This window comes from Macaca mulatta, chromosome 1, assembly GCF_049350105.2.
Source record: "Macaca mulatta isolate MMU2019108-1 chromosome 1, T2T-MMU8v2.0, whole genome shotgun sequence".
In the NCBI taxonomy this organism is placed as follows: Eukaryota; Metazoa; Chordata; class Mammalia; order Primates; family Cercopithecidae; genus Macaca; species Macaca mulatta.
The window spans coordinates 175,649,129-175,657,342 of record NC_133406.1 but is presented as its reverse complement, the minus strand read 5'-3'; the positions used below and the strand labels follow the sequence as shown (position 1 = coordinate 175,657,342).

Below are 8,214 nucleotides of genomic sequence, written 5' to 3'. Positions count from 1 at the left end.
AGGGCACTCCTAGCTTCAAAGCTCCTGTTCTTTTCACTGTCTCACACCTCCAGGATAATAACATCCCTTTACAGATATTCAAATTCTCATCATCACTAAGAAGAGCAGTTATCCACTAGGATGCAAACTAAACAAACCGCCCCAACTCCCACAACTCCAGTTAGTGTCCTGAAGTTGGAAAAAGAAAATTGACTCCATTAACTTGAACAAGTGGCTTCACCTTTCTGAGCTTCCAGTTACTTACCTGTACATATACAATTCTACAGAGTTGAAGTCAACACTAAGTTAAATAACACACACACACACACACACACACACACACAACCAGGGAAGCAGTCTTTCTGTTGGCTGAAAAGAAGATCAATTGCATTATTTGAAGATTTCAAGTGTTAAGTTAAAATCCTCCTTCCTTTTACAGAGTGTAAAATGGGAGCTGACACTCAGGTCTGACATTCAGATTAGTTGGGCAGGTGTCTTTTAATTGGGTTAACGCATTACATGATTTGGGAGGGGCATTAGCTGACTCACACAAGAGCAGATTAACCATTAACCCAACTCATGCAGCAGCAGCCACAGTCCAGGAGGTAAATTGGCACCACCATCCATATTCTTTGAAGCCCTTCTGCACAGTAACTACCATTGCCCCTCAAACAAGGCCCTTTCAGATTATTGCAGTCAGCCCAGGTAGGAGGTAAAAGGGTTGAAGGTGTGACCATTATAAAATACAAGGAAGTTCTTTGGGGGAGGGTTTGGGGGAATGGAACCATTCTCCCCAGTCCCTTAATGACACCAAGTCCTGCTGGCTTATGTCTCTAAGACCACAGGCTTGGCAGTGAATGAGAGCTGAGTTTTAGCTCTGCTTCATCCTAGCTGTGTGGCTGTGAGTAGTACATTACTACTTTAAATCTCAGGTTTTTAATCTGTAAAATGGAAGTGATAATATTTTCTGTCTTTTATTACGTGTACATTCAGAATTTTTATCTTAACACAAAGAACCAGAGTAACATTAATAATAGAAAATCCATATGGAAATATTCACAATCTGGTCAGTGAGAAATGGGAAAACAACTTCCCTGCCTTACTGCGCACCCATTGTTTGAGGAGCCAGAAGTAGAGGTGAAGTTGGAAGAAGGTCACCTTTTCCAGCTAAACCCCACTGCATAGCTATGTGCATTTTTATTCAAAGTCTCAATAACCAGAGGAAACAGTGAGAACTGAGAACCAAAATACTGTTATTGGCAAGCATTTGGCTAAAGGGTCTGAGATGTGTAAGCACCAAGAAGGGAAAGGGACATGGAGCAACATATGAAAAAGAGGGCTGTAGGAACAAACACAGAGGAAGTAAGTCCACAATAACCTACTTCCATCCAGAGCAAAATGACAGTGCACATACATTCATACTCTCAAGTATGGGCTACACTGCACACTGACTCTTACTATCTCACACATGGCCTATTGGAAAGATTCAATCCCCCTGAGGGCAGTCGGCACAGGACCACGGTGGCATGGTAACAGACATAGACAAGCATGCTGTGACCCTGAAGCAACAGCACATGTTAGATAATAATCGTTCAGAAAAAAAATCTTGTCCCAGAGCTGAGGTTACAAATTCCAAGGAAGCTATAAACATTCTTCTTGGAATTCCTTTAAAGGTGTGGGTTAAAGTAAAACAAAAATCAACACCTAAAATCTCCTAAAGAACAAAATGGAGAAATAATGAACCTCTACCAAGAACCAATTATTTTAGGTTTCTCATTGGGATGGCTCTCCCACCAGATGGGTGGTGGGGTTACTTAAAAAGTAATGAGTCGGCCGGGCGCGGTGGCTGAAGCCTGTAATCCCAGCACTTTGGGAGGCTGAGACGGGTGGATCACGAGGTCAGGAGATCGAGACCATCCTGGCGAACACGGTGAAACCCCGTATCTACTAAAAAATACAAAAAACTAGCCGGGCGAGATGGCGGGCGCCTGTAATCCCAGTTACTTGGGAGGCTGAGGCAGGAGAATGGCGTAAACCCGGGAGGCGGAGCTTGCAGTGAGCTGAGATCCGGCCACTGCACTCCAACCCGGGCGACAGAGTGAGACTCCGTCTCAAAAAAAAAAAAAAAAAAAAAAAAAAGGTAATGAGTCTACTGCAAGGGGAAGGAGTTGTTTGGTCCAGTGAGAAGGAACAGGCTTTCTATAAATAACTTTCCCTTCCCTGGACTCCATCCAAAATTAGAACCCATCAACCACAATTAACTACAATGCCCATCTTAGTTAATAATCCTGGATTTCAAGTAATACTACATATAAACTATAATTTTAAAGAAAAAAGTTCCAAAAGATATCAGTAGCTTTACTATATAGGCATATGACTTTTCTGAGAAATTAAATTTAAGAGTTTCCGTCTGAAGGACAGAAATTGTTAAGAGGTAACGTGCAGACCTCAGGCACCACATCATTTACCCTCCAATAATTAACTGCATTTCTCCCTAAATTCTTCTTATTGCACCTTAATTTCTCCAGCATCAAATCTTCTACTCTATAACCTCTTTTTAAACACTTCCTTTTAACCTCAATTTCCTCATGTTTTCATTATTGGGCACAATATTTATGTAATTAAACCAGAAGGTAAAAATAAATAAAACTAAAGTAATTTGCTGTGTACAGCTGTATGGAAGTGAGAAAGGTGCTCTTACATAAACCCTCTCTGCCTTCCACAATGTGTGTGTATCTACTTCCTGGTGAGTCTGAGGTTGGGAGAACTGCATCTTACTTTTCCTCCCCTATATTCCCTAGTGGGCAATATTAGAACCCAAGGGAGAAGAGCTGGCAAAGTTGTCATATCCCAAGTGGTCAATCCCTCCTGAAATGAAGGTAGGTTCACTTGGTCTTTCCTATGCAGAAATGAATATTCAAGAAATGAAATATTTTAAAAGCCATTGAAAATCCAACAAGCTCCAGCCTTGTTGAGGGAGAAAGGAATCAAGTCTCAGCATTCAGAAGCAGCCCTGGGTTCATCCTGATGAGGTCTCTCCCTCTTTCAGGGAGAGGTGGCTTTCCCTTGCTGGGAGGGAGGTGGAAGGAGGCATGACTTAGACATGGGTGGTGGTCTCCTTAGCAGGCTGGATACTGTTCATCTCCACAACGCAGTTCTTCCAGATCTATTTGCATTGTGTGCCCTCCCTTCAAAGGCCTGTGTGATATCCTCAAAAGTCCTGTAACACGTATCAGGGACTTTGAAGAAAGTAAAGATTAAGAAGGTGAAGAAAGTAAAGATTAAGAAGGTAATGAGGAAGTCGGTGAAGATAATAAAAACGTAGGCTCCTAAATAGTAAGCAGCAGAAGGGAAGAGCAATCCAACTAGGAAGTTGGAGGTCTGGTTGCAGCAGCTGGCCACTGCCATCACAGCTGGGCCAGGGCCCTGGCTGAAGAGTTCAGCCACAATAAACCAGGGAATGGGGCCTTGCCCAATTTCAAAGAAGGCCACAAAGACCAAGATAGCACCAATACAGACAAAGCTTATCCCATTATACTCATCCTTTAATAACAAACAGTCATGAGGATGGAACAAAAAGCCATCCCTCAAAGTCCTATCATATGTAGAGTCTTTCTTCCTGCCCTTTCCACCAAAAATAGGGAAACTACAGTGAAGATAGTATTAACCACACCACACCGATGGTGACACAGATAGGCTGTTGAACACCTGCACCCTTGAAGATTCCTGTTGAGTAATAGAACACAGCATTGATTCCAGCTAAGAGAGCTGGAGCATGATGGAAATGATGATGGGCTGTCGGTAGCTGGATACTCTAAAGAGCTGCAGCATAGTGACTTGCTTTTCTTGTGCCATCCTTGCACTCTCATCTTTCATCTCCTGGATGTCTTGGGATACATCCTGGGTGCCCCACAACCATTGGAGGATCTCCTTAGCATTCTCCTCTTCTTTTCTGTTAATGAGCAAGAATCTGGTACTTTCAGGGCAAAATGGAAGGGCTGCACTTTGCAGCATAGCAGGAGAGATGGGAAAGCCTAATTGCATGGGCCATAGCTCTTCAGACCCCAGGATGAATTTCAGACCAAAGATCTGGGTCACCAGAATTCCAACAACAATGCCCAGCTGGTTGAGAGTGCCAAAGACACCTCGCAGGGTAGTAGGCGAGATCTCTCCAATGTACGTGGGCACAAAACCTGTGCAGAGTCTGCAGAAGAAGCCAATAACCAAGTGGGCCAGGATCAGCATTTCAACCAACTCAGCTACTTTACACAATCGCATAAGGCAGCCACCAGTGACAGCCAACAGATTGATGGTAAGCATTGAATTACGCCTGTCAAAGCTGTTGACAAAGAGTCCAACGGAAGAGCAGCCAATCATACCACCAATGGAGAATATGGCCAAAGACAAGGACCAGAGGGACAAGCGCAACATCTCAGAGGGAGGGGTATTTGCCTTATCCTTCAAAGTGTTGACAAATTCCCTTACGATAGTCTCAGGAGCACTGATGATCCCAGTGTTATAGCCAAACTGGAAAGAGCCAATTGTAGCAATTGTGATGGCGAAGATCAGAGATGGAGTGACCTTCTGTGTCCCCCATGGCCTTAATCTAATTCTTTTTTTTTTTTTTTTCGAGACAGAGTTTCACTCTTGTTGCTCAGGCTGGAGTGCAACAGTGTGATCTCAGCTCACTGCAACCTCTGTCTCCCGGGTTCAAGCAATTCTTCTGCCTCAGCCTCCCAAGTAGCTGGCATTACAGGTGTGCACCACCACACCCTGCTAATTTTTTGTATTTTTAGTAGAGATGGGGTTTCACGACGTTGGCCAGGCTGGTCTCGAACTCCCGACTTCAGGTGACTCACCCACCTCGGCCTCCCAAAGTGCTGGGATTACAGGTGTAAGCCACTGTGCCTGGCCCCTAATCTAATTCTTTTCAAGTCTTTAAGAAAGATCTAGGAGTGTGATTCCAGAGACACCTTTTTCAACCAATGAAACCTTCAAAATTTCCTTCTTGGCAGCAAGTTTTCTCCAGGTCCTCAGGAACGCTCTAAAACTCTTACCATTACAGCATCTCCTATTTTCTGTCTTCTAAAGTTGTTGTGAAGATTAAGTTAAATAATAAGCTGGGTGCAGTGGCTCATGTCTATAATCCCAGCACTTTGGAGGGCTGAGGCAAGAAGATCACTTGAGCCCAGGTGTTATTCAAGACCAGCCTGGGAAACATAGAGAGACCCTGTCTCTACAAAAAATAATTAGCCAGGCATGGTGTTGCATGACTGTAGTCCCAGCTACTCGGGAGGCTGAGGTGGGAGGCTTGAGCCCAGGAGGTCAAGGCTGCAGTGAGCCATGATTGTGCCACCGCCCTCCAGCCTGGGTGACAGAGTGAGACCCTGCCCAACCCCCCCTGCCCCCCAAAAAAAGAATATAAAGCACTTAGTACAGTATCTGGCACATTGTAAGCTCTTTATAAAGTTGGTTATTATTTTATTATTAGCAGGGACCAAGGCCTTTACCTTGTAAGATGCAGGGAAATAACAAAAAGAAAGAAAGGCTCCCTGTTGCTGAAGAAGCCAATGCCACAGTCAGGTGCACAAGGTCTAGCACAATTTGGTTCCCAGCCAATCTTACCCTAAGGTTACCTGCACGCACTCCATGAAAACTTCCCTTAGTTCCTCAAGGTAGGCAGAATTCCTCCTTTAGTTTCCCAGAGTACTTTGCATGTACTTTCCTACTTCCCCTTATCACACTCCATTCTATTTTGCTTGCATATCTATTCACTCTACCCTACCTTATCCCAGGCTGTGAGTTTATGGACAGCAGGAACCAGCAGTCATCCTTGTATTTGCAGCCATAGGCATTCTGTAAGTATTGGATGAGGATGAAGGATGGATGGATAGAGAGATAGGGAACACGGGATAACGAGTGACTTGGTAAAGGATTAGTTCTGGGTACCCAGGGGACCAATTAAGACAGTCATTGCTTCACAAGCTTGACTAAGGCTGGATCTGAAAAGAAAAGCAGAGGACATGACATATGCAGAATTGTTTGCCTGGTGAGGGTAGTTAAGCAATCTACATGTGCCTCCAAGGGAAAAGCATGGCTAGTTGGTGACTGCTGACAGAGGTGGTATCAGGCAGAACACCTTGGCAACCAGAAGCCAAGGCAGGATGATGCCTCTAAGTTTTTGTGCAGCCTGCAAAGTTAATAGATTAGTCAATTAGGAGCAAGTCCTTTCAAGTGTGGTCAGTTTCAGGCAGACTTGTGGACAATGACTATTCTCTCTATGATTGTGTTCGCTGTAAACAATGATGCAAGATCTAAAGATAGAAAGGGGATATGAAACGTGGTTCTCACAGAAGATGGACTGTCTGGAAATAACATTTCCAAGTACCTAAAGTATTTTATAACATAGGGCAATATAGAGGGAGATGCTGTATCTTGACTTTTCAGAAACCATTCTTATTTTATTCATTTTGTTCAAAGCAATTGAAGATGATAATATTTATTGATTGATCACTTATTGTGTACCTCATACTTTTGTGTGTGTGTGTGAGATGGAGTCTTGCTCTCTCTCCCAGTCAGGAGTGCAGTGGCGTGATCTCAGCTCACTGCAAGCTCCGCCTCCTGGGTTCATGCCATTCTCCTGCCTCAGCGTCCCGAGTAGCTGGGACTACAGGCGCCCGCCACCACGCCTGGCTAATATTTTGTATTTTTTAACAGAGACAGGGTTTCACCGTGTTAGCCAGGATGGTCTCGATCTCCTGACCTCGTGATCTGCCCACCTCGGCCTCCCAAAGTGCTGGGATTACAGGTGTGAACCACTGTGCCCAGCCTGTGTACCTCATACTTTTTAAGAAAGTGATATGGTAGAGTTGGCCTTCCCTGGTTCGTGAGAGTCAATTATGTGTGTGTTTTCACAAGCCTGCCTGCATTAGAAGATTTTACATTGGCATCTTAAATTCACCCATGTCAGGAGTATTTACACCATGGAAACTGGCAAACACTAAAAATCAGGGTTTTCAGGCCCATCCCTTCTGAGAGCTGCTTGTCAAACATTTACTGCACACTACTGATTTTACAATAAATGATCCTAATTAGCCCTTCCCATATTCCTACTTTACAGATGAGAAATTGAAGTTTGGAGATTAAATAACTCACTTATTACAAACTTTTTGGTGGCAAAGGCAGGATTAAAATTTAGACCATCTGTCTCCAAAGTTCATGCATTTAACCATTTAATTATTTGCAACACTTTATTTTTAAAAATAAGGGGGAAGGCTGGGCGCGGTGGCTCATGCCTGTAATCCCAGCACTTTGGGAGGCCGAGGCTGGCGGATCACGAGGTCAGGAGATCGAGACCATCCTGGCTAACACGGTGAAACCCCGTCTCTACTAAAAATACAAAAAATTACCCGGGCATGGTGGCGAGCGCCTGTAGTCCCAGCTACTCCAGAGGCTGAGGCAGGAGAATGGCGTGAACTCAGGAGACAGAGCTTGCAGTGAGCCGAGATCGCGCCACTGCACTCCAGCCTGGACGACAGAGCCAGACTCCATCTCAAAATAATAAATAAATAAAGGGGAAAAAACCTACCTTATATCCTAATTTTAAGATTTCAAACCCTACTTAGGTCAGCAAAATGGCAGAATAGGCAGCCCCAAGCTCCTGTCCCTCCACAGAAACTCAAAAAACAAGCAGAATCTGTAAGAATTAACTTTGTCAGACTCTGGAAAAAAGTCAGAGGCTTACAGCAACCAAATGGATGCTGAATTAAGAAAAATAAAAAATGGGTCAGTTGCAGTGGCTCACGCCTGTAATCCCAGCATTTTGGGAGGTCAAGACAAGAGGATCTCTTCAGCCCAGGAGTTTCAGAATAGCCTGGGAAACACAGTGAGACCCTGTCTCTACAAAAAATAAAAAAATAAAAATTAGCCAGGCCTGGTGGTGCATGCCTGTAGTCCCAGCTACTGGGGAGGCTGAAGCGGGAGGATCATTTGAGCCTGGGAAGTCAAGGCTGCAGTGAACTATGATCTTGACACTGCACTGAAGCCTGGGTGACAGAATGAGTCCCTAACTAAGATAAATATATATATGTATATTATATATATACGTGTATATATTATATATGTATATATGTGTATATATAATATATATATAATTAATATATATAACATATATATAATAAATATATATAACATATATATAATATAGAGATAAGACTGGGCATGGTGGCTCACGCC

At 43.7% G+C, this 8,214-nt stretch overlaps 1 pseudogene across 1 annotated transcript; it reads right to left on the bottom strand.

Moving 5' to 3' along the window:
* Positions 1-2,122: 2,122 nt before the first annotated feature.
* On the bottom strand, positions 2,123-6,856 carry LOC702093 (solute carrier family 2, facilitated glucose transporter member 3 pseudogene; annotated as a pseudogene). The gene has a single exon (XR_013401223.1). The product of XR_013401223.1 is annotated as a solute carrier family 2, facilitated glucose transporter member 3 pseudogene (transcript).
* Between the last annotated feature and the right edge of the window lie 1,358 nt (positions 6,857-8,214).